Raw genomic sequence first — 26,533 nt, 5'->3', positions numbered from 1 at the left:
CTCCTGTGTACAATTACCACTGCTTTAGCATCTTCTTCCTGCCACTGTGGTGCACAAATTCATCAACATCCTTCTCCCTGATCACCTCCTTTAACATCTTCCTCATTCTTAAAAGTCTAATGTCCGGCTGCCCTTACTGGTAAACATTAGCCTTCTTCTTCAAAATGCCAAAAGATTTTGTTTGTAGTTTTCTTTTGGCGCACAACAATCTATTTCTCACCGTGCCGGACAGACTGGTCAACATACTATTGTTTCCTCTGCAGACAAAAGCTCTACCAACAGCTCCTTGCGTGTTAAGGAGCTGTGTGATGGCTGCTTAGTTCCCATTTATCTCCAAATCTACAAGTAAATGCCAGATCTTAATTAGATTGGGGGGTGGGAGGGATGTGCCTAACCCAAAGATACCAAATCCTACAGAATGGTCATCAGTCTGTGAGGCTAGAGCTTGCTAAAGAGTTTAGCCCAACAGGAATGACAGTCTCTCTCTTTTTTTTGGTAAAGATTTATTTATTTATGCCTACAAGAACCAAGGTACAGGCCAGAGGTGTGGGGGGTGAGACAGAGTGGGAAACAGAACAGGCAGATTGACTGAAACGCACTGCTGAGGGGAGCAGCAGGCAAGTCAGAAGAGGTCTGCTGCGCCATGTGGGTAGCTTGGAACTTGTGCTGAAGTGGCTGCAGAGTGCTTCATAGGCTGCATCTTTACCCTTGCGCCACCAGGGAGGCCCCAACAGAGTCTCTCTTTTAGATGCACAAACATGGCCAGAGAAGAGGCCATGACAGTACAGACCATAACCGAGACAAAACTGAAAGGTCAAAGAAAGCATATACAATGAAGAGGGTGAAGTCAGGGGTTAGGTGAGATAAAAATGATATAACCACAGACCCAAAAAAGAACTTAAGAAACCCCACTGGGGGGCCTCCCTGGTGGCACAAGGGGTTGAAACACAGCACTACGAAGCTATCTGCAGCCACTGCAGCATGAGTTCGATCCCTAGTCAGAGAGTAGCCACATGGCGCAGCAGACCTCTCCTGACTCGCCCGCTGCTCCCCTCAGCAGTGTAGTTCAGTCAGTCTGCCTGTTCTGTTCCCCACTCTGTCTCTGGTGAATCCTCTCACCCTCCCCACCCCCCACCCCACCGCACCTCTGGCCTGTCCCCCAGCTCTTGTATGCATAAAAATAAAATAAAATCTTTTAAAAAAAAAAAAAAGATTTAAAAAAAACTGCAGTAGAAATGTTAAATGAGCAAAATCTCAGAGAGATTGTTCTCAGACACTCAGATATACAGGAAAATTCAAAGATATGAGACTATTCCTTTGGACAAAAAGAGGTCTAAAAACAGTGAGAGACTGATTATAATCTGTAACTACTAGCGACCTAGACATAGTCATTCAGGGCATTATAGTCCCCTGGATGTAAATGGATCAAAAATGGATACATGGGGCCTCCCCGGTGGCACAGTGGTTGAGCACTGGGCTGCAAAGCTGCCCGCAGCCTCTGCAGCACCAGTTCGATCCCCGACCTCCGGCCAGGGTCCCACATGGCGCGCAGACCTCTCCAGCCATGCCCACTGCTCCCCTCAGCAGTGTCCTCCGTCTGTCTGTTCTGCTCTCCGCTCTGGCTCTGGTGAATTCTCTCACCCTGCTGCACTTCTGACTGTACCCAGTGCTTGTATAAAGAGAGAGAGAGAGAGAGAGAGAGAGAGAGAGAGAGAGAGAGGAATAAATAAATATTTTTAAAAAAAAAGGATACATGATTCAACTTCGTCAATGACAGTCAGGCTCATGACTTTTGTTTGAGTTGTTAGATGAAGAGAAGTTATTCCTAGGGCTCTTAAGCTGGAAGGGCAGCAACTGGAGTTGGCTCAGCCCTCTTACTGAGAAGGAAAGAGACTGGGTCTTGGTTATGTCACCTGAAGTACAAAAGTTATACTTGCAGCTCAAGATTTCCCTGGACTTTTCAGTAACATCAGACAAAATATTCTCTCTGTTAAGTCAAGTTAGTCTGTGACTTGCAACCAAGACTCAATTCATAAAGGAGCTCCCCAAAAATCCATAGTTCACATTTTCTCTTTGACTTTTTAAAAAATTCTGTCACATCCGAAATTAAAAAATTAACCCATATCTCAACATTACACTAGATTTGCTATTCATTTCTGATTGTTTTTAGTATATATACACAAGTCATTTTGTACTGATAATCATTCTACTCTAAAAGGATCCTTGTCACCACATTGCCCCACCCCCACCCCACCTCCCCACTCCCCAATATAGCTTTACAGTTGTTCTTTAAGCTTCATGGGAGTTCCCGAACACAGGCAGCCCTTGACCACATTCCTCCTGGGAGTTTTTACCTAACAAGGGAAAGAACATTAATTTCTCACCCAAAATAAAGCCTGTGTTGGCCTTGCCACTAAATTTATAAAAAATCTTTTTCACCTCTATCAGATCAAGTCACATACTAGCTGGGACTTTAAACCAGTTTCTGTACCAAAATAATGCGTGTCAGAGTTCAGATTATTTAAGCCAACTTCCAACAAAGGCAGTAATATCCATCCCTTCCTTGTCTGTATATCATCAGCCCAGGTTTCCTCCACAGTCACTGCTCAAATTTTTTCCATTATAACCAAGAGTATTTATTCTCTCATTATCAAACTCCAAGCTTCCTCAATTTTTTTACCAATATTCCTTCTACTTAGTTATCTTGACTTAAACCTTACTCTCCCCTAAAGTTTTTCTCACACTTCTCTCTCTTTAGTGCACTCCACACACACACACACACACCCCCTACCCAAGAGCCAGAAGCAAGTGGCATTCACTTGCCTTCCTGCTGCAGCTTCCAAATCATGATTATCCTCCTTTATGGCCCCACTTTCAAGATATATCTTATCATCACTACCCATCTTCTGATCCGAGTCGTGCCTCGTCATTCACTACAGACTTGGGAGACAAGTTCATAGTCTTGTTCTCTATGAAATCTATCACAGTCCTGAGAGATTTCAATGTCCATACCAATGACCCACCGATTACTATATACTAGAATTCAAAGAGCTCTTTAGTTTCAGATTTGTAGTTTAACTCTTTTAGACACCTATTCTTCAATTCTCTACTCTGGATTTTACCATCATTTGAAAGGGCTCCTCTTTCATTGCTCTAATAATTCACCAAAGCAAACAAACAAACACACACCTCACTCTGGCCATGCCTACTCAGTAATTTTATTAAAAAAAACTCCTGTCCTGAGCTCAATTCCTGATTGCCCCCCAACCCAGATCCTATGGTTGAACATCTAAATCTCTCAGTATCAAGTTCAGATTTGTACCCCTTTCTCTAAACCTGACCACAAAATCACAGCTCCAGGTCAATATTCTTTCTGGAAACTGAGTTCCTCTACAGAAAAACGGCACTAGATACACTGATAAGTCTCCAACCTTAATCCCTTAAATGAAATTCAATAAATCCCTTCTTCAATTTCCCTAGCAATATTTCCAATCATTTTTCTCTCCTCAAGCCCTCCAATCACCCCTCGCCCAGGCCCTTCACTCTCAACCAACAACCTTGTTCCTGATATTAATTACAGAGATAAATTATCAGGCGTGCCCCACTCCCTCCACCTCCACACTCCAGCTATAACCTTATCTATATTTATACCTCTCCTTACCTATTTTTATTCCAATCCTAGAAAATAAGGTGCCCTTCCTCATGTTCAAGACTAACCCGATCACCTACACCCTTGACCCATCTACACTATGCCTCCCATGTCCTTCCACACTTTGTTCCACCAGCCCTATCATAACTTCAACCTTCAACCTGTCCTTCCCTGTCAGCACCTTCACCTCAGCACACACTCACCGTCAGGTCTTACCCTGAACAGAGAGTCCTTCCAGGCTCCCATCCAGTCTCTTGGTCCTCTCCCAGAAGGGTCATACCAGCTACAGTACCGTCTTCATGGAAGAGAGCCATTGGTGGGGGAAGCTGGTCACTAGCCCAGGAGCTGGTGAGTACAGGGGACAAAGGCCACTTCCCTGTCATCCTGGACAACAAATGCAGGAAGTTGTGGTCCATCCAAACACGTGAGAGTGGTGGGAGGGCATCTGCTACACTGACGTCAGGTCTAGCACAATCCCATGGTATGTGAGCAGGTGCTGGGCTGTGGACAGATGCCACCTACCCTGGTGAGCTGTGGCAGCTGGCACAGAGGGTGTGGCAGGGTAGTGACAGCTGACCCTGGTTAGGCCTATTGAGGATGGGTGCGGGTGGGTGTATAACCAGTGAAGGGGCACAGGCTGGCTGGCAGAACAGCACAGGGAAGCTGGGGTGAAGCACTGAGAAGAATAGAACAGAGAGATTTTGGGTCCTTGGGGACACTGTGTCCAGTGCACCAGGAATAGCGGAGGAAACTTCTCAAACAGAAGTTGTTCTCTTATTCTCTCTTCCCTCCTCCTTCTTTCTCCTCTAGTCCTCCTTCCCAACTCTCCCTCTCTTCCTTCCCCTACTTCCCCCTCCCATCTCTATATGACTCTTAATTCCTCTTTCTCTCCCCTCTCCTCTCTTCTTCCCTGCCTCCTCTTATCACCTGCCATTTACTCTTCCGCCAACTGTAACGAGGATTCTACCCTCAACTCCCTACTGAAAATGCTCACAATAGACCAAAATGTCTTCTTAATCACAAGTCAAATGAATTTTTCCTGTAATTTTTCTACTCATACACTGCATTTGACAGTTACAATCTCCCTCTTAAAATGCTCTACTCATTAGCATATAATTTCCTACAACATCAAGGACCAAATTAGATTAGGTAGGACAAATCAGTAGGGGAACAATCAGCTCAATTTCTCCAGTCATCCTCCAATATCCAGAATCATAAACAGAAACACAGGTTTGATGATAAGCTAGAGCAAAGTAATGAAAATGTGAAAGGACGGCCTCCCTGGTGGCGCGGGCAGTTGAGCACCACACTGTGAAGCGGTCCGCAGCCTCTGCAGCGTGGGTTCAATCCCAGCCAGCCAGCAAGGGTCCCACAGGGCGTGGCAGACCTCTCCTGTCGCGCCTGCTACTCCTCTCAGCAGTGTATTTCAGTCAGTCTGCCTGTTCTGTTCCCCGCTCTGTCTCTGGTGAATCCTCTCACCCTCCCACGCATCTGGCCTGTACAGCCTTCTTGTATAAAATAAATAAATCTTTTTTTTAAAAAAAAAGAATGATGTAACCTATTTTTTTTTACAAAGTACCATGTGACGCAGAGACTCCCTACATACAAACACTATACCTATATGACATATAAAGTAGAAATCAGCTAAGCATAAATCAGACTAGAGCAACAAATACTTTAAGAGTTCACAAATAAAGTGTGGTTTCTCAAAAGTTATGAGAAGTGAAGTGAACTAGCAGCAGACACACGTGAGAATGTAGAATTCCTACTTTCTCATGCCTAGTTTAAACCACTGAAAATTCACTTTGTTTCTAGGCAAATTTCTTCCCACACATTTTCCCTTAATTATTCCAATTGTCAATGTTTTAAATGATCTCAGGTGCTAATGTCAGCAGCAGTACTTATTAAAACACATTCCTGACTTGTAAAGAAACTTTTTCAGATACATGAAAGACTCAGAGACCCAGGACTACCAAACTGATTCTAAAACACCAGAATACTCTATACCTTCTTGTTGTTTGGAGCATATACACTCTTCTATATCCTGTCAAATAATTTGTATAATTTCTATATTCTATTTTTCTATATTCTAAATTTGTAAAGTTTCTAACAAATTTTAACATATACTTACTTCTTTTTAAACTCATGTCAAGACAAGGCAATTGGCATTCTTTCTTAGCAAGGAAACTAAAACCTAGATTATTCATTGATTCCAAATGACAGCAAAAAGTTGGCAATCAGGCATCATCACCTCCAAGTTTTCTCTACTCCTACTTCTACCTCCTAACCATTTTTCCCTCATTCCTATACAAATTAAAGAAGAGATATCTCGGGGCCTTCCTGGTGCTGCAGAAGGTGTGGTGGGCAGAAAGTGTGGTAAAGTAGGTACTCTCACATATTATAGGCAGAAAGACACATTGGCATATTATGTCAGCAATACAACAGCATTTATCAATAATTTTACACCCAACATCAACAAAGCATTTATTTGGAATCAGAATTAAAAGATTTGACAGTGGTGAAATGTTTATTCTGATACTTTTTTTTTTTTTTTTTGGTGGGACCCTCGCTGGCAGCCAGGGAACGAACCGGCGCTGCAGAGACTGCAGGCAGCCTCGCAGCCCAGCGCTCAACCGCTGCGCCACCAGGGGAGGCCCTATGCTGATACTTTTAATCAGTATTTCTCAGCTGGGGGAATTACCAAATAAATTTTACATCAGGGCCTCCACAGTGACACAGTGGGTTGAGCGCAGCACTGTGAAGCTGCCTGCAGCCTCTGCAGCGCAGGTTCAATTCCTGGCCAGCCAGGGAGAGACCCACATGGCGCAGCAGACCTCTCAGTCTCGCCCGCTGCTCCCCTCAGCAGTGCTTTCAGTCCCTCTGCCTGTTCTGCTCCCCGCTCTGTCTCTGGTGAATCCTCTCACCCTCCCATGCCTCTGGCCTGTACCCCAGTTCTTGTATAAATAAAATAAAATCTTTAAAAAAAAAAAAAGGGCCTCCCTGGTGGCGCAAGGGGTTAAGATGCAAACTATGAAGCTATCTGAAGCTATCTGCAGCCACTGCAGCATGAGTTCGATCCCCGGCCGGGGAGATACCCACATGGCGCAGCAGACTCTCCTGACTCGCCCGCTGCTCACCTCAGCAGTATACTTCAGTCAATCTGTCTGTTCTGTTCCCCACTCTGTCTCTGGTGAATCCTCTCACCCCCCGCACCTCTGGCCTGTACCCCAGCTCTTGTATGCATAAATAAATAAATCTTTAAAATAAATAAATTTTACATCTTTTTCAGGATTGGGGTATTTCAATGACTTCAAATTTGCTCTACAAATATGAAGTAGGGTGAAATACTCATGTATGTTTTGCCACACATTTGGGTTAACCTTAGAAGTTCCCTACCCTGCTGCTGATGATGCCGGGGGCTAGTATCAGCAGTTCTCCAGGGGACTGTCACTTAGTTTTGTATTTCCTAATCTTGTTCACAAAGAGTTTGTATACAGAATCAATTTTCCTTATTAAATGACTCTACTGTGGCACCAATGTTCCTCCCGAAATGTACCACAGTGGAGACTGAATAAGAGAGTAGAACCTGAAGAGCTTCTGAAGAATCTTGAGCTGTCAAAGTCACCACCGTGCCACCATAGTTCTGTTATCAAATTTCAAAACCCCACATGCATTCAGTCTAACAATTTCACTTCTTGCTATCTATCATATCTAAAAATATGAGGCTTTGGGGTCTCCCTGGTGGTGCAAGGGATTGGGAAGCAACCTATGAAGCGGTCCGCAGCCTCTGCAGCACGAGTTCGATCCCCAGGCGGCCAGGAGCAATCCAAGTGGCAAAGCAGACTTCTGACTCACCTGCTGCTCCCCTCAGCAGTGTCTTTCGGTCAGTCTGCCTGTTCTGTTCCCCACTCTGTCTATGGTGACCACTTGCCCCCCACACCTCTGGTCTGTACCCCAGCTCTTGTATGCATAAATAAATAATAAATCTTTAAAAATAAATAAATAGAAATACGAACCTTTGCACAAAGAAATATAAATAAGGAACATTAACATGAACTTCACAATAGCAATAATTAAAATAATCAGGAAAATAGCTTGTGGAAGTTCATTTCAGTAATGGTTAACTCATGGAATAAGCGTAATCTTATACAACAGTATGAGATACAGATATACTAAGAAAAGAGCTCTAAAACATATAAGTAGAAAAAGGAAAATCTTGTTTCCACTTAGGTTTTTTAAAAAAACTGTATATAGGGCCTCCCTGGGGGCGCAAGTGGTTAAGCACAGCACTATGAAGCAATTCGCAACCTCTGCAGCATGAGTTTGATCCCTGGCCAGCCAGGGAGCAACCCACATGGTGCAGCAGACCTCTCCTGCCTCACCTGCTGCTCCCCTCAGCAGTGTCTTTCGGTCAGTCTGCCTGTTCTGTTCCCCACTCTGTCTCTGGTGGATCCTCTCATGCCCCACATCTCTGGTCTGTACCCCAGCTCTTGTATGCATAAATAAATAAATCTTTAAAAAAAACTGTATGGGGCCTCCCCGGTGGCGCAGCGGTTGAGCGCTGGGCTGTGAAGCTGCCCGCAGCCTCTGCAGCGCTGGTTCAATCCCCGACTGCTCCCCGGCCACCAGAGGAGGGTCCCACATGGCGCGCAGACCTCTCCTGCCGCCCGCTGCTCCCCTCAGCAGTGTACTTCGGTCCTTCTGCCTGCTCTGCTCCCCGCTCTGGCTCTGGTGAATTCTCTCACCCTCCCGCGCTTCTGACTGTACCCAGTGCTCGTATAAATAAATAAAAATAAATCTTCAAAAAAAAAATAAACTGTATGTATACAGATATGCAAATGCAGATCAAAAAGTAAAAAACAAAAGATGTATACCAAATTATTAATAGCTGTATGAATGTGAGGGGGAAAAGACTGGAGAGAGAAGAGGAAACAGGCTACAGGTAAGATATTAAATGAGAAAATTTTCCTTTTCTAATCTATAAACTTCTGTATATCATTTGAGTTTTTTACCATACAAACATGTATTACTTACGTTTTATGTTTATGTTAACAAAAAATAATTTAAATATGGTTCTCTCTCAGTGAGAAACATTCTCAGAAAAGAGAAGATAATTAAATGCTATGAGAAACTTGAACAAGAACAAGGAAAGCCTTGGGAAGTACACAGAATTAAGTAATAAAGAGCTGATATTTTCTGAATGAGCTTCTGAAGACGACTTCCCCAAAATAAGTGAAGCAAAAAGTCTAAGAAAAGCAAAAAGTTTAAATAACATTTAATTATATATTATTGAAAAGAACAATGTTCACTGAAATGGGATATTTGAGAGAACTTGCTTCTTCCTAATTGTGATACTGCTTAAATGTAGCATGAGTAGCTCACCTCACATGAGTAGCCCTCTCCATGACCCACTGAAAGTATTACAGAAAACAGAATTTCAGCTTCCAGTACATACACAGCTATTTAAATCTTCAATTGAATTGGACAACCTTCCAACCCACTTGCATGGCCTCATACTGGGCTATTTTAAAGTCATGCAGAAAAAACAAAAGATTCATGTATTTCTTCTTTATTTTTGGCTACTTGAAATTGAATTTAAAAGATGCTCAGATGAAATCTACTACCCTTGGGATTCATTTAAAAGAAGATGCTCACAGAAAATCAGCTACCATCTGAAATTCCTATTTTACACAGATATAACTAGGAATGAAATTTTTTAAGATATATCATGAAAAAAATGGAAAATTCCTTTCACATTTAATTCCATCTGATAACTATCTATGAGGAGGAGATAAATAAGGAAATACCATAATATTAATCCATACCTGTAACTCCTGGACAGTAAAGAAATCCGAAAGTTTAGTTCTGTCACCCATAAGATGCAAGACCTAACAGGTCTCTGCCTGCTGTATAGAGTGATCAGTTATAGTTAAAATGTTACTTAAGGAGGGGCCTCCCCTGGTGGCGCAATGGTTGAGCATTGGGCTGCGAAGCTGCCCGCAGCCTCTGCAGTGCAGGTTCGATCCCCACCCGCCAGCGAGGGTCCCACATGGCGCGACAGACCTCTCCTGTCTTGCCCGCTGCTCCCCTCAGCAGTGTATTTCGTCGGTCTGGCTGTTCTGTTCCCCACTCTGGCTCTGGCGAATTCTCTCACCCTCCCACGCTTCTGACTGTACCCAGTACTTGTAGAAAGAAATTAATCTTTAAAAAAAAAAGTTACTGGGCCTCCCCGGTGGCACAGCGGTTGAGCGCTGGGTTGCGAAGCTGCCCGCGGCCTCTGCAGCGCCAGTTCGATCCCCGGCTGCTCCCCGGCCACCGGGTGAGGGTCCTACATGGCGCGCAGACCTCTCCTGCCGCCCGCTGCTCCCCTCAGCAGTGTACTTCGGTCCTTCTGCCTGCTCTGCTCCCCACTCTGGCTCTGGTGAATTCTCGCACCCTCCCACCCTTCTGACTGTACCAAGTGCTTATATAAATAAATAAATAAATAAATAAAATTTTTAAAAAAAAAGTTACTTAAGGAGGATCTAAAGTTTTCAAATATTTTAACTGTATTTAAATTTTAAAATTTAAAACCTTTAAAATAGGTGATCACACAAAAAGTTAAGACCAGGAAAAACAAACTTTTTTGTCAAAACATTATTTATATTAATGTTTTTAAATTATTTCATGTAGTGAGCATAAATTTGCATTTTGACGTATTTTTTTGTTTATTATTATCTGAGGAACCCTTCACAACAAACATACCATATAAACCAAGCATTTGTTCAAAATAATTAATCAAGACACATTTTGCACTTATTTTCTCAGCACTGTTAACAGCTGCTAAGAGAATTCAGAAAGAACACAAGGTACCCAGACTCAATAAACTTTTTTTTTTTAAAGATTTATTTATTTATTTATTTATACAAGCACTGGGTACTGTCAGAAGCGCGGGAGGGTGAGAGAATTCACCAGAGCCAGAGCGGGGAACACAACAGGCAGAGTGACGAAATACACTGCTGAGGGGAGCAGCAGGCGTGTCAGGAGAGGTCTGTCACGCCATGTAGGACCCTCGCCGGTGACCGGGGATCGAACCGGCACTGCAGAGGCTGTGGGCAGCTTCACAGCCCAGCGCTCAACCGCTGCGCCACCAGGGGAGGCCCATTAATGAACTTATTTTTTAATAAGTGTATTTACTGCACACATGAAAAAAATTAAGGAACCACAGATAACATAAATGAAGTATTAAATCAAGAGAAGCAGACTTATACTGTAGGAGTTCAAGCACAAGAAAAACAAAGACTAGATGAAATCACCGGAAAGTTCTACAGAGTACAAGCCTAGAGAAAATGCTTCCCTTGGGGCCTCCCTGGTGGCACAAGGGTTTAAGACACAATTTATGAAGCTATCAGCAAGCCTCTGCAGCACGAGTTTGATCCCCAGCCAGGGAGCTGCCCACGTGGTGCAGCAGGTCTCTCCTGACTCATCAGCTGCTCCTCTCAGCAATGTACTTCAGTGGATCTGCCTGTTCTACTCTCCACTTTATCTCTAGTGAATCCTCTCACACACACACACACACACCCACATACACACACCTCTGGCCTGTACCCCAGTTCTTGCATGCATAAATAAATAAATCTTAAAAAAAAAAAAAAAGAAAATGCTTTCCTCATTCAGGGTTGACTATTAACGAAGTAAGATTCCTCTGAGTTATCATGAAATAAAACTCACATTACTAAACCATTTTGCTAAGTTAAACAGGTAAGGTCCTTCCCTCAAAAGAGATACTACAAAACAATCAAGAGATACTACAAAACAAATATCAATTAAAAAATTATTAGCTCATCACCAGGGGGCGGAGCAGGAAAGGAGAACATCCCATTGAGGAAACAACATGAGCAAAGGTACAGAAGCTAGAATATGTATGTGATATTCACACACACAAAAATAGTGTCGTATGACTAAGCACAGAATGCATGGTGAGATATGATGGGAAATAAAGACATTTAACAAGATGGTTAAGAGGCCTTACACAAACTATCCCTTCGAGCTTCAGTTTCTTCGTGTACAGAATGAAGACAGTAACACTGTCCAAGCCAGACTGGCATAGCAGTTTATTCACTCACTCAGCCAACATTTCCTTAGTACTTGCTCTAGGCATCAGCATTGTTTAAGTTATATGAAGTCAGCAGTAAGCAATCTGCCCCTGTGGTACTTCAGTATTGGTAAGGGAAACATTTTTTTTTTTAAATTGCTATGATTACAACAGTGATGGGTGCTATTTATTGAAGAAAAAAAAGCAGAGAAGAGGAATAGAGAAAAAAACGTAAAAATTTGAATCAATATGAAAGAACTGAGGACACAAGTCAAGCAGTGTTCTACAATGAGGAGAATGAAAGGTCATCCATTTGCAAGGAAAAGTGAGGACAAGTAGCTAGAGCAGAGTGTTGGAGCTAAGTGGCAAAAGATGAGGTCAGAGAGGTAAGAGGACATCTGATTATATAGAACATTAAAGGCCACTGTAAAGATTTTAGCTTTTATTTTGCCAGAAATAGGAAGCCATTGGAGAATCCTGAGCATGACACTCATTACCTAACTTAGCAGCATCTCTGATTAAGCAGCATTACTCTGGCTGATAAAGAATCTATTATATAAGAAAATGGTAAAGTGGGAACATATACCTGAAGAGGTAGGATTCTATTTCTGAATCAGTGTTGTAAACCAATGTTACCTTAATTAACAAAAAACACAAGGTCAGGAGGAAGAACCACTTGGATTAAATTAGATAATGGTGTTTAACACAATGTCAGACATATAAGGAAGGGTCCCTTAAATGAGAGCTATTTTTCCAGAAGTAGAAAAGAATTCTTCATCCCATTGGACCAAACACTAGTAAATAACCAGCTAAATTTAAGGCCAAAGTTTTGAGTGTGCCAGGTGTAATCTTAGTATAAAAACACTTAATCTGTAAAGGTCTTAACCTATAACCCTAAAGCATATATGGAATTGTAAACCAATGTTATCTAATAAAAAATAAAATTAAAAACATTTAAACAAATAATAATTGCTACATTTTATAATAATTTCCTAAAAAGACAATGCAGAGGATCTGTTCCTATCCACTTCCTTACTAGCATGACACTCAGATGGCAAAAAACAAATTTAAGAAAATTTGAGGAGTATGCTCAGTGAAATAAGTCAGAAGGAAAAAGAAAAATACCGGATGGTTTCACTTATAGGAGGAATATAGGGGCCCAAATAAGGGATCAGAAAAATAAATCTAGGGCCTCCCCGGTGGCGCAGCGGTTGAGCACTGGGTTGCGAAGCTGCCCGCAGCCTCTGTGGCGCCGGTTCGATCCCCGGCTGCTCCCCGGCCACTGGAGGAGGGTCCCACATGGCGCGCAGACCTCTCCTGCCGCCCGCTGCTCCCCTCAGCAGTGTACTTCGGCCCTTCTGCCTGCTCTGCTCCCCGCTCTGGCTCTGGTGAATTCTCTCACCCTCCCGCGCTTCTGACTGTACCCAGTGCATGTATAAACAAAACAAACAAACAAATAAATAAATAAATAAAGCATGCCTCTATTAAAAAAAAAAAAAAGAAAGAAAAATAAATCTAGCAGGAAACTATAAATGGGAGACATTCTGCAGAGGGGGGGGGAGAGGGATTAAAACAGGGGAGAGAAGAGCACAGAGACCATGGTGATGGTTCATGGGTGACTTGGTGGTGGGAATTCTATGGAGAATACATCTGAGAGGAGAGATCAAACAAACATTGTAGAAAAATGAACAATGATGTAAAAAAAAAAATACATATATATAAAGATTAAAAAAAGAAAATCTGAGGAAATAAATCTTGATTTCACATAAAAATATTTCAATCTGGGCCTCCCCGGTGGCGCAGCGGTTGAGCGCTGGGTTGTGAAGCTGCCCGCAGCCTCTGCAGCGCCGGTTCGATCCCCGGCTGCTCCCCGGCCACTGGAGGACGGTTCAGCATGGCGCGCAGACCTCTCCTGCCGCCCGCTGCTCCCCTCAGCAGTGTACTTCTGTCCTTCTGCCTGCTCTGCTCCCCGCTCTGGCTCAGGTGAATTCTCTCACCCTCCCACACTTCTGACTATACCCAGTGCTTGTATAAATAAATAAATAAATAAATCTTTTTTTAAAAAAAAGAGAGAGAGAAAATGTCCTTTAGGAGGAAAAATATTTAAAAAAAAATTTCAATCTGGAAAATTCTGTTCTCTTGTAATGTACCATTTCAAATGGCACCAATATAGGTTGCCTCTGATGATCTAACAATCTTAAAATCTCAGTGACAATATAAAAAGCTGGTTGCAAGAACTAACATTATTTAAAATTAAAATGCAGGGCCTCCCCAGTTGAGCGCTGAGTTGCGAAGCTGCCTGCAGCCTCTGCAACACCAGTTCAATCCCCGGCCACTTGTGAGGGTCCCACATGGCGCGCAGACCTCTCCTGCCACTCCAGCTGCTCCCCTCAGGAGTGTACGTCAGTCTGCCCGTTCTGCTCCTGCTCTGGCTCTGATGAATTCTCTCACCCCCCCCCCCACACCTCTGGCCTGTATCCAGTTCTTGTATGCATAAATAAATAAATCAAAAAAAAACTGAAAAATAACCTGCAGTACTGAAAAGCTTTCATTTTGAAAATATAAACACAGTTAACAGCTTGAAAAACACCCACTGACACCGGGCACAGGGGTCACCTAGGTGGAGTAACGGTACACTTGTACTCTGACCGCTCCTTCCAAACTCAGTGAATGCAAAATTCACTGAGGGCGAAATTCTTGTGTGACTCCAACCTCCATATACGATTCAGGGCTACTGGACTATTACATCCCCACGCCTTAAACATAAAGCTCTAGTCACACTGCAAGGCATACCAGACTTCACCTGTAAAATCAAGATTCCACACCACAGGAACCCAACAGGTCCATTGATATGTATTGTCAAAACACTGGAAAAGGCATTTTAGTTTGTAAGGTACTGATGCTGCTGCTGATGAGAGCAACAACTATTTACTACATGCTCCCTGTAAACCAAGCATGGTTTTGGCATTTTACACTCATCTCATGAGTTCTCACAAGATTAAGGTAGACATTTTTATCCCTACCTACTATATTATTTTAAAGATTTATGTATTTATGCATAAATACATAAATGGGGGTACAGGCTAGAGGTGTGGGGGTGGTGAGAGGATTCACCAGAGACAGAGTGGGGAACAGAACAGGCAGACTGACTGAAAACACTGCTGAGGGGAGCAGCAGGTGAGACAGGAGAGGTCTGCTGTGCCATGTGGGTATCTCCCTGGCCAGCCAGGGATCGAACTCGTGCTGCAGAGGCTGCGGATAGCTTCACAGTGCTGTGCTTAACCCCTTGCGCCACCAGGGAGGCCTATCTCTACTATATTAATGAGAAAAAGTGATGAAAATTTAAGTAACTGTAAGAGTCACAAAAAAAGTAGTGAGAAAGAGAAATTTTTACAAAGGATCAAGAAATCAGAACAGCAAGGGAATTCTCAAGGAACAATGGAAGCTAAAAGCAAGGCCTTCAAAATTTTTGAAGGAAAATAATTTCCAACTCTAGAATTCTACTATTCTATCTTCATGAATGGTAAAGGTAATGGGTCTATGATGGGGGTCATCAAACTGCTAGGCCTGATGTCTGCTTTTGTAAATAGTTTTATTGAACAGAGCCATGTACATTCACTTATGCACTGTCTGTAGCTGTTTTTGAAAACAACTGCAGTGCTGGGTTGTCAAGGCAGAAACCCTCTGACACACAAAGCCTAAAATATTTACTATCTGGTCCTGTATAGATAAAATTTACCATCCCTCGTCTACGAATATGAATCAATGACAGCCATGAAAAATGGAGGGGTGAAGGCAGTTGATAAAAGTTACAACTCTTGGAAACAGTGCTGGAAAATAAAGATAAGACTACAATGGCACATTTATCTACACAAAATTTTTTCCATAATTATTTGAAGACAGAGTCCTCCCTGATGGCACAAGGGGTTAAGACGCAGCACTATGAAGTTATCCACAGCCACTGCAGCATGAGTTCAATCCCTGGCCAGGGAGATACCCACATGGCTCAGCAGACCTTTCCTGATTTGCCCGCTGCTCCCCTCAGCAGTGTATTTCAGTCAAGCTGCCTGTTCTGTTCCCCACTCTGTCTCTGGTGAATCCTCTCACCACCACCCCCACACTTCTGACCTGTACCCCAGTTTTTTTGTGCATAAATCAATCTTTAAAAAAATAATGATTATTATTTGAAGACAGAGACAACTGACCAGTTTCTGATGTTTATTCCAGTACTTACAACCTGGTATTTCAGGAATTCTGAAGAAAGTACCTAGAAAATGAATAGTCATCATTAAATTACTTGGAGACTAATTATAAAACATACGGACTTTCCAAAGTTTTTCAGTCTTTTATTCTCTGGCTACCCTTCTTTTGAATGCTCTGCTACTTACTGACACGACCGAGGACAGAGGACTGGGGGAAAAACAAAAACACATGAAAGGGCAGCAGATCAGTTGCCTTAGCAGGTAGAAACACTAAGAGTTGGAAATTGTTACAAAGGGTTAGAAAACTCAAGTTTTAAATACCAACAAAAGAAGTTCAATATGAACTAACAGTGAGACACAGGGAGCTACCCACATGGTGCAGCAGACCTTTCCTGTCTCGCCCGCTACTCCCCTCAGCAGTGTATTTCAGTAGATTCTGCTCCCCACGCTGTCTCTGGTCAATCTTCTCGCTCCCCACACCTCTGGCCTACACCCCAGTTCTTGTATGCATAAATAAAAAATAAATCTTTTTTTTAAAAAGTAAAAACTACAAATTAAAGAATATGTCGCAACTTGGAAAAAATTTCTCAAAATCATTTTTTTAAAGATTTATTTTATTTTATTTACTCATGCATACAAGAACTAGGATGTAGGCCAGAGGTACCAGGAGTGAGGGATTCACCAGAGACAGAGTGTGGAACAGAATAGGTGGATCTACTGAAATACACTGCTGAGGAGAGCAGCCACAAGACAAGGAGAGGTCTGCTGTGCCATGTGATTTAGCTTCCTGGCCTGGATCGAACTCAGTCCACAGGGGTGACAGCGCTGAGATTTAACTCCTACACCACCAGAGAAGCACATATTTTTCACTTTTAATGCTATAATTTACTTAATATTTCTCTATTCTTCAACACATGTTATGTCCAGTCTATGTTGCTTTACATGCAACAAAGGACAAGGGTAAAGTGATTTCTCACTCCTGAGGAACATGGGCAGGGCGGACAGTGAGCTGTTGGGTCTACAGGAAGAATTTAAAACTATACTAAGATCCCAAAATAATAGGACCAATGTGCTTAAATAAGACAGCTGGTCATTATCCAAACACTCCAGGCAAAACCTCAGGTAGAAAGAAAACTCTTGCTGGAGACAAAATACAGTTCCACTCTAGAACTTTGGTTGACTATTAGTAAGGATGGAATCTTCTGAGACCCTTGTATTAGAAACTTTTCTCAAATTTCTTCAAAGACTGCTGTAAGAAACTGAAAGTATAAGACTACCATACAGGGTGCTTAATGAGAACTTTAACAGTACGGGGAGAAGCAAACAGGCTGGGATCCCAAAAGCACCACTGAGACCAGCTCTTGCAACAAAATCACACAGCAACACCAGCTGCAAATTAAGTAACTAGACAGTAGAGGTTTGTACAACACTACCAACTGCAGCAGAACCAACAAATAAATATCCAAAGAATATATACACTCAAAACAATGGGAAGCAGAGACTCAAAAAGATTTTGTACCCCCACATTCATAGCAACTTATTCACAATAGCCAAAAGGAGGAAACAACACAAATGTCCATCAACAGATGAATGGAGAACAAAAAATGTGGTATATATTATACTTACTATGGAATATTATCTAGCCCTAAAAAGAAAATAAATTCTAGCATAGGCTACAACATAGATGAAAGCTGAAGACATTAGGTTAAGCAAAATAATTCAATGCCAAAGAACAAATATTTCACATGATTCCACGTATGTGACTGGAAGTAGTCAAATTCAGAAACAGAAAACAGAATGGTGTTGCCAGGGACTAGTAAAGGGTGAGTGATAAGTAGTATTTATGGGTACAGCATTTCAATTTAGAAAGACAGTAGTGGTAGTTGCACAACAATGTGAATGAACTTAATGCCAAAGACCTAGACACATAAAAGTGGTTAAAGACGATATATTTTACATTATATAAACAATTTTTTAAAATGCAGTCACATTAGCACAATGATGTCTGAACAGAGTACTTCCAACATCAGAAAAGGATATAAAACAAACTCTTACTTCCCTAAGACTATGACATCTAAAGTCTGAACAAAACAATCACACTAGGGAAAGAAATGGGGGGGAGGGGGTGCAGAAGTGCTCTTTGAAGTGCAGACATACAGGGAGTATGATAACTGGCATAGGGGTCAGTACTATAAGCCAAGCCCTGTTATCTGGTTTTTCAAGCTAAGAATGGTTTTACATGGTTGGAATGGTTTACATAGTTAATGGTGGAAAAAGATTAAAATAATAAATTTTACCACATGCAAAAATTAAACAAAATTCAAATTTCAGTATCCACAATAAAGTTTCTCTAAAACACAGTTCTGATGATTCATTTACATATTGTCTATAGTTGCTTTCATGCTCCCACAGCAGAGCTAAGTAGCTGTGGCATAAACAGTAAAACCCACAAAGCTTAAAATATTTACAATCGCATCCTTTACAGAAAAATTTTGCTGACCCCTAGTCAGAGTCCTAAAAGCAGTACATGCAGTATGAACAAAGATGTGCAAGAGGGGGAAATGTGAAAAATGAGATGCTAAAATGCTAAAGGTGGTGGGCCTTATGCGCTAAGCTAAAGAATCTGAACCTGTCTCAACTTGAATGCATTTACTATAAGAAGCTACTAAAGAATTTGACTCAAGAGTAATCTGATCAGATCCTATGTAAACACAATTACCCACTCATTCAGAAAGATATCTGAGCTATTCAGTTAATTTACAAGAAAAAACAAAAATTGGACACTGAAAAAAAGAAACCTTAGATGTGTATCAATAAGGTTAACAGTGGTTAACCTAATCAATAAGTGCTAACAGTGGTTAGCATAGCAGAAATTTTCATTCCCTTTTTTATGTTTATCTATGTTTTTCGTATCTTCTCATGTTTCCCATATCTTCTCAAATAAAAAGAGAACTGTTTTTATAAGTTAAATACAAAAATAAGCTATTTAAACTCTCTCTCTCTCTCTCTCTCTCTCTCTCTCGCTCGCTCACTCTCACACACACACACACACACACACACAATGTGTTCTCTAGTTTCTATTCTCCCCACACTTAGGTAGAAAGAGAAAATATATCTAGGCAGAATCTACACAGAGCAAAAGTATGGAAGTATGCTTCCGTCACAGGTATAAAGGATAAATGACATTCCACCTTTTCAAATAATGTATTTGTTTTACAGCCGTGAAAGAACGAAGTGTTTGAATGCAATACAAGGTACTCTCTTCCTGTATCATACTTTTATCATGTCAAAGAGCCAAATCAGTATCTTATTTAAATTACAAATGTTAGGGAAAAATGCAGAGCTTGCAAGTCAAGTCAAAATGTTGAAAAGCGATGCATGATAAGTGTATATAACTGAAAATATAATTATGAGCTTAAGAAATGCAAAGCCCTTGATTTATACCACAGCACTTTGCACTTACTGATACAATTCTAGTTAAGATTAAATTCCTTTTTAATGTTGTGTTTCAGTTCCCTGAAACTGTCAGGGATTCATGTGCAAGGAACCATGTCTTTTCTTTCTTTTGTGAGTCCCCCCCACAGCACCTCATACAGGGCCCGTGTAGGGTAGGTACTCAATACATACTTCAATTGAATGACAAAATAATTAACCCTACTTTAAGCTCACAGACTGAAACCCTCACACCTACAATTGACACCATTTAAGCTTCCTTCTATGCAACACTTTAAAGGACATTCCCGGGGCGAGGACTGCTGATTGTACTGGATTTATTACATTAGGTTTCATCTGCAGCAAAGAGCTCAAAGTACACGTGTAATGTTAAAATAGAACTCCTGACTACTGAGAAGGTGGGTGGGCAAGTGGGCAAGTGAAGGAAGAATCTATTATAACAGCCTGCCTCCAAAGAATAAGCATTATTCAGCCCTAGAGATTAAAACATTTCTAAAACATCTCTGAACTAAGGCTCCTAACCGGCATCATTCATTAAACTTTATATTGGCTAACTTCCTTTACAAAGAATATCATTAATACCATAAACTTACTATTAAAATGAATCCTAAAAATCTCAGTTAATGGTCCATATGACTATGTATTGTAAGATCTAGTTCTAACTACTTACTCTATTTTGACATAACAAAACTTTCAAGGTTTTTAAAAACATGATGATTGAGCATCAGCCCCATGGCAAGCACTGGGAAATGAATTTAAAAAAGGTCAATCAAAATATTAACTGACTTTGTTTTTGCTATAAATTAAAGTACAAACAACAGAGCTGAAGAAGTACCATGAAGTGAGGAGCCAACGTCTATCTTGGGAAATTACAGCAAATTTATGCTGGAAATTGAACAGTGAGTAGGGGTTTGAGGAAAAAAGTAGAAAGTGGGAGAGAAAGAATAATCCATGCAAATAAAGGGTTATACAAAGAGCAGAGGACAGTAGGCACAGCAGGAGGGAAAAAGAGGTGGGGGGGGGGGATGAGAGGATTCACCAGAGACAGAGTGGGGAACAGAACAGGCAGATGAAATGAAATGCACTGCTGAGGGGAGCAGGAGGCAAGTCGAGAGAGGTCTGCTGCGCCATGTGGGTAGCTCCCCGGCCAGGGATGGAACTCATGCTGCAGTGGCTGCGGATAGCTTCATAGGTTGCATCTTAACCCCTTGCACCGCCAGGGAGACCCAATTCAGGCCTCTTAATGCTCAAATGTTACCTCAGAGAAGCCTTACTTGGCAACCAATGTAAAGAACCATCAAACTTGCCGCCATCATTCTCTATTCTCTTGCACTTTTTTCTTCAGAACAGTATGACAAGCTCTGAAATGATATTATTTATTATTACCTATTATAAATTCCATGATAGCAGGGATTTGTCTTATTCACTGCTCAATCCCTAGATTGGTATAACTGGCATACAGTAGGGCTAATTATTTGTTGTTGAATGAGCAAACTTACCTAAAAGGTCTCATCTATCTTATTCATATTTTCATGCTATTGTGCATAATTGAATAATTCCCCACCTCTGAATTTAAATCTAATTCATGATCAATATGCTGTTCTTTCTAGAACAGAGCACCAAAATAGTTGGAAGGCTGTTAAAACAAGCTATATTGTACTGATGCCTTCAATTCCTTTCTAAAATTAGCCTTTCCATCAACTTGGCCATTTATTTTTCTTTGTCTATAATTTCCACTATTCTCTTTATATATTAGCAGGCTAGTCAATGTACTGTGCAGTGTAAATGCTACTGATAAATATGGACATGTCCAGAATATTATAACAAGTGTTTATTTTTTGCATTGCAAGTAACATGTGTATATATGTGTGTGTATGTGTGTATGAAACTGTAGTAAAGCAAAGCAAACCAAATTCAGAGAATCAAGGTCAACAGTAAGAGTGACAAGTTATGTTCACACTGTGCACTCTAATCCCATTCTAATCATGAGAAAAGCATCAAATCCCAATTGAGAAACATGGTACAATATACCTGCTCAGTATCCCTCCAAACTGTTAAAGTCATCAAAACCAAAAAAAGTCTGAGACGATCAGTCTCAAGAGAACTTAAGGGGACATAATTACTGAAAATATTGTGGCTATGTAATGTACTGTTCTGAGAGGCAGTAGTTTTCATATGAAGTCTCTGGAGAAGCCTTGGAAGATAACGCAACCAGCTTTGTTTGCTAAATGAAGCTATGCCCACTTTGATAACAGAGCCCTTATGTTTGTTTTCACTTTTCCCAACCTCATCTCCTTTTCCCCTTCACACCTTTCTCTAGAATTTCAATCATCAATAAATAAAGTATTAACACATTCTTTTTAAAAACTAATATAGCTTCCTAGATAGGATACTGAAATTTTAAAAAAAAAAAAGACAGATAAAAAGTAAAGAAAGTTAATTTATACTTAGATAATATTCTATCAATATTTATTAGATCATTAATTATAACAAATATATAATACTAATGTAAGATGTTAACATTAGGGAAAATTAGGTGTTGGGTATATGGAAACTATACTATCTATGCAATTTTTCTATAAATCTAAAACTGTGCTAAGAAGTAACATTTTTTAAATTAAGTGTATCCAAAAATCCTATCACTCAAATAAGATCACCATTAGTTTACATTTGATGTATACCAGTTAAGACTTCTAGGGCCTCCATGGTGGCGTAAGGGTTAAGTCTCTATCACCACTATGGCCTGAGCTCCATCCGGGCCAGGGAACTGCCCACGTGGCTCAGCAGACCTCTCCTGTCTTGCCTTCTGCTCCCCTCAGCAGTATGTTTCAGTGGATCTGCCTGTTCTGTTCCCCACTCTGTCTCCATGAATCCTCTCACGTTCCCACCTCCCCCTGCCCTCCCCCCCACCTCTGGCCTAGATCCCAGTTCTTGAATACATAAATCTTAAAAAATATATATATACATTAATATAAGTTAATATATCCTATTAAGTTTTTTGCTATTACAAAAAAATTGCTACCTCCTCATCCTATAAGCAGCCTTAGGTGATATCTGAAAATGGTATACTACTCATTTCATCTACAAACACCATGCAAATTAAGAGATTCAAATCTTCATGCTCATTTTAAGAATGAACCGCCCAGGCCATCAAGGGTTTGCGTATCTGCAAAGTCATCAAGCATCTGAAGGGTTCACGCTACAGAAACAATGTATGCCATTCCATCAACACAATGGTGGAGCTGGTGGGTATGCCCAGTAGGGCAGTGGGGCTAGCCTCAGGTTAGCAGACCACAGAGAGTACTAAATATTTACTGGACATGCTCAAAAAATCCAAAACTTAAAGAGTTTAGGTGCAGATTCTCTGGTGCAATATATCAAGCAAAAAATTTCCCTACAATATGCCTGGCTTTTCTGATCCCTGAATCTCCTATGCTGGAAAAACTGCCTGGCACATAGTAAAGATTGTGAGAGTGTGAGTGCGTGTGTGTGTGTGTGTGTGTTTAATGAATACTGATTTAATAAATTTGCCTTTTAACTATAAGTTTTTGCCCACTAGAGGTTGTTTCATGCAATAATTCTAAAATCTTTGCCTTCATGCATTCTGCCATTACAGCTATGCTTAAAATAGCTCATCCTATTCCAAGACTAGGAAACTGTTTACCCATTTTTTTAAAGTAGCAATTTTCTGACCTTATATTTTACATGTAAATATTTTATTCAGGGCCTCACTGGTGGCTCAGGGGTTAAAGACAGTGCTATTAAGCTATCACCAGTCCCTGCTGCACAAGTTCGATTTCCCAGCCAGCCAGGGAGCAACCCACATGGCACAGCAGACCTCTCCTGCCTCGCCTGCTGCTCCCTTCGGCAGTGTATTTCAGATCTTCCTGTTCTGCTCCCCACTCTGTCTCTGGTGAATCCTCTTACCACCACCACCCCACCACCCTGCACCTCTGGCCTGTACCCCAGCTCTTGTATGCATAAATAAATCTTTAAAAAATAAATATTTTATTCATCAAGATTTCATTTAAATTTTAAGGAGCCTATTTTATATTTTTCCAAAAGATGAGCCAATAGTTCCAACATAATTGTGAAATTCTCAACTAATATAAAATGTCACCTTTATAATACATTTCTAGATTATTCCACTGCTGTCTAGTCTGGACTTACTACACATACTTTTGATTATCATAGCTTTATTTGTATATTTACTAGTACTAGTCTCCTAATTTTTCTTTCAAAATCTTTCCAACTTTACATTAATTCTTCCAAATGAACTTGAGAATCATTTTGTCCAGTTTGCAAAAGGAATTCTGATTGGAATTACATAAATTTATCAGCCATATAACGACATAAAAATTAACCTCTATTGTGATTTCCCTCATTGGTAAAATGGACATAGTAGTACTTATGTCATAGATTATTAAAACTAAATAATTAAGACATCACTGTAACAGTTCAAAGTACTAACTATATTCATTGATCAATAAAGGTTTTCCAGACTGTGCCGCCCAAAAAAATCAAAGGCTCTTTAAGGCACATTAAATACTAGCATACAACATAAGCAGTGATACAGAGTTTGTGACTATTTCATTTCACTACGGCCTTGGCCACGGGTAAAATGAAGAGCTGGAGGTGAGAGCAAAGAACCAGGAAAAATACCCAGTGTGGTGGCAGGAAATCTCAACCGTTTTTCAAAGATTGGTACCCCAGTGGGGAAGACTGAAAAATTGTTCTAGTCAGTATTAACAAGGCATTAGCAAGTCCCTTCTAACCACTTCTGCTTCTCCATCTCCAGAGTCACAACACCACTCATTCTGATTTCTCCCCAGGAAACACAACAGAGACTAGACACCTAAAAGGCACCCTCCTCTTAGCCCCACCCCCACCCCATCCACCTTCACCCTCACTCACCCCCAGCCCGCCTCGAAAATACCAGACTCCTCACACCTCGTACCAGGGACACTTTTCAGATGAGAGAGTGGGCAGGTACAGAATACAGATGCTATTTATAAGCACGGCCAGACGTGCCCAGATAACAAATCATCCCCACCAGTTCCCCACATCGCTGCAATGACTGGGCGGGGGTATCACTGTGGGCTCTTTTTATAGGGGTTTGTGAGGCAGGTCGAAAGCGATGCTTGATCACTTGGTCTTTGTTAATTCCTTTGTTACCTAAACGACAGTGGGATTAGGTGCCAGTCACACACCATATGAAGGGCCTGGAAAAAATTCATCTCCTACACAAAGCTAAGCTGAGAAAATGGAGGCCGAGAGAGGCAGCATGGCTTGCCAATGACGGAAGCTGCCAACGGCCGCGCGCCGGGCGTCCGAGCGCCCAGCCCGCGGCGCCCTCCGCACCCCCGGCTCTCGCCGAAGCCCGCGCCACGCCGCCTCGACAGGGGAGGAGCCGCCGCAGCCCCCGCGGCCGCGCCCGCAGCACGTGACCGCGCGCTCCCCGCCGCCCCCGTCCCCGCGCCAGCAGCACGCGCTGCCAACCTGGTCATGTGACCTTCACGCGGCCCCGGCGCTCCCCCTGCTAGGCCGCTCTTTCCAGCAGCCATTTTGCCGAGAACGTGTCGCCCGAGCTCACGGCGTGGCGGGCCGCCGCGAGCAGCGGAGGCCAGATTTTACAGGCCGCGCCAGCGCTTCGAACGAGCGCTCAGGCCTCCGAGGCTGAGGCGAACCTCACGGAGCACATCGCACCCCGGGGCGCCGGGGAGAGCTGTGGGTGCGCCTCCGCTGACGATTGGCTGTGGCGTTCACGTGACGCAATTGCCCCCCACTCTCCTTTTCTTTCCCCCCCCCAACAAAAACCCCAGACTGACTCCTAACACCTCGCGCCAAAGACGCGCCGCCGGGCGCGCGGGACGGACGGCGCGCGTGGCAACCAGGGCGCCTGCGCGTACCTGCCAAGGCCGGCCGGATGGGCCCACGCGCCGCGCCGCTCGCGGGTCCCGGGATCCTCGCGCTGCCGGAGCGCCCGGCTGCTCATTGGCTGCCAGCCTGGGTCACGTGCCGGCCCCGGGCCCGCCCCCAAACGCTAATCACCTGGCACGGCGCTCGAAGCGGCGCCGAAAGTCGTTAGCACGCGGAAAGGGAGGGCGGCTAGAGGACGCGCTTTTCTGCCCCTGTGGGGTGACGTGCGTAAAGAGGGAAGGAGAAAGCGGGGTTTCAAAGCTGAGGACGCGCGCACCTACCGGTTCCACTTCGCGTGCCCCGCCAGGAGCCGGGAACCATCGCCCTTGGGCGCTCCCCGATGCACGCTGGGATACGTCTGGCGCCCCTCTGAGTGCGCGGAGCATGCCGGGAAAGGCACCTCTCCCGTTTTCCTGGCTCTCACCTCCAGGCGGTCCTTTCATGTCCCTCCGCTAGCCCGGTCTTTGGGCTTGGAAAGAGGCGGTTTGGGTAATTACAGGAGTGTGACTGGGTCTAGCAGGCACTCTCAGTCCCTCTTCCCCGACTTGTGCGATCTGTGTGGTCTTGGGGAAGCCGTTTGACCTTTCTTCTTGAGGCATGCATATACTAAATGCCTGCTGGGTGCCTCGTGAATATAATGCAAAAAAAAAAAAGGTTTTTGCCTACAAGTAAATTCAGGCGGTGGAAACGAATGCTAATTTAAAGGCAACACAAATCCTACTTAGGAGTGGAAAAATGCTTAGAATTTCTCTTGGGCTAGACGACCAGACTTTCTTTGATAAATTTCATGTTAAGGAAAATGGGGGTGGGAGGAGCTGGATGAATTGTAAAGTGGCCAGGGATGTCCTGTTACATTTTCTGATTCAACCTAATCTAGCGATGGTATATTGGAACCTAGGTGGAAAATTCTGCTAACACTGAGAGAAGGCGGTCTTACATCAGAAAGAGTTCATTGTATAACATGCACAAGCCAACCTCCAGACTAGAAGCTAATACTCTATTCCATGAAGCTCCAAATTAAAATAATTCATATCTCTTTTGCTGTGAACTTCACCCCTCAACTTTGCTGATTTTAAAATTTTGTTTTTAAAGGTACGATCAAGCTTAGGGAATTTGACTAGCACTGGTCAGACTCACAGACTGCTGATTTATAAGCTAGAAAATGAATATCAATTTATAATGTAGTTAACAAGTCAAAACAAAGTTTTGGGCATCCTTTTCTGATTTTAAGATACT

At 42.4% G+C, this 26,533-nt stretch overlaps 1 protein-coding gene across 2 annotated transcripts in view; it reads right to left on the bottom strand.

Moving 5' to 3' along the window:
• The window catches only part of MGA (MAX dimerization protein MGA), a 131,476-nt gene extending 105,836 nt beyond the window's left edge, over positions 1-25,640 (bottom strand). Inside the window, exon 1 of one of the 2 annotated variants that reach the window (XM_037502266.1) lies at positions 25,579-25,640. The gene's annotated coding sequence lies outside the window, so the exon portion shown is untranslated. Of the gene's footprint in view, positions 1-25,287; positions 25,342-25,578 lie in introns of those variants that run through there. The other variant, XM_037502265.2, reaches the window with a different exon arrangement.
• Between the last annotated feature and the right edge of the window lie 893 nt (positions 25,641-26,533).

This window comes from Talpa occidentalis, unplaced genomic scaffold, assembly GCF_014898055.3.
Source record: "Talpa occidentalis isolate TD23 unplaced genomic scaffold, MPIMG_talOcc4v2.1 talOcc4.11, whole genome shotgun sequence".
Classification (NCBI taxonomy): Eukaryota; Metazoa; Chordata; class Mammalia; order Eulipotyphla; family Talpidae; genus Talpa; species Talpa occidentalis.
This window is presented reverse-complemented; position numbering and strand designations above follow the sequence as displayed.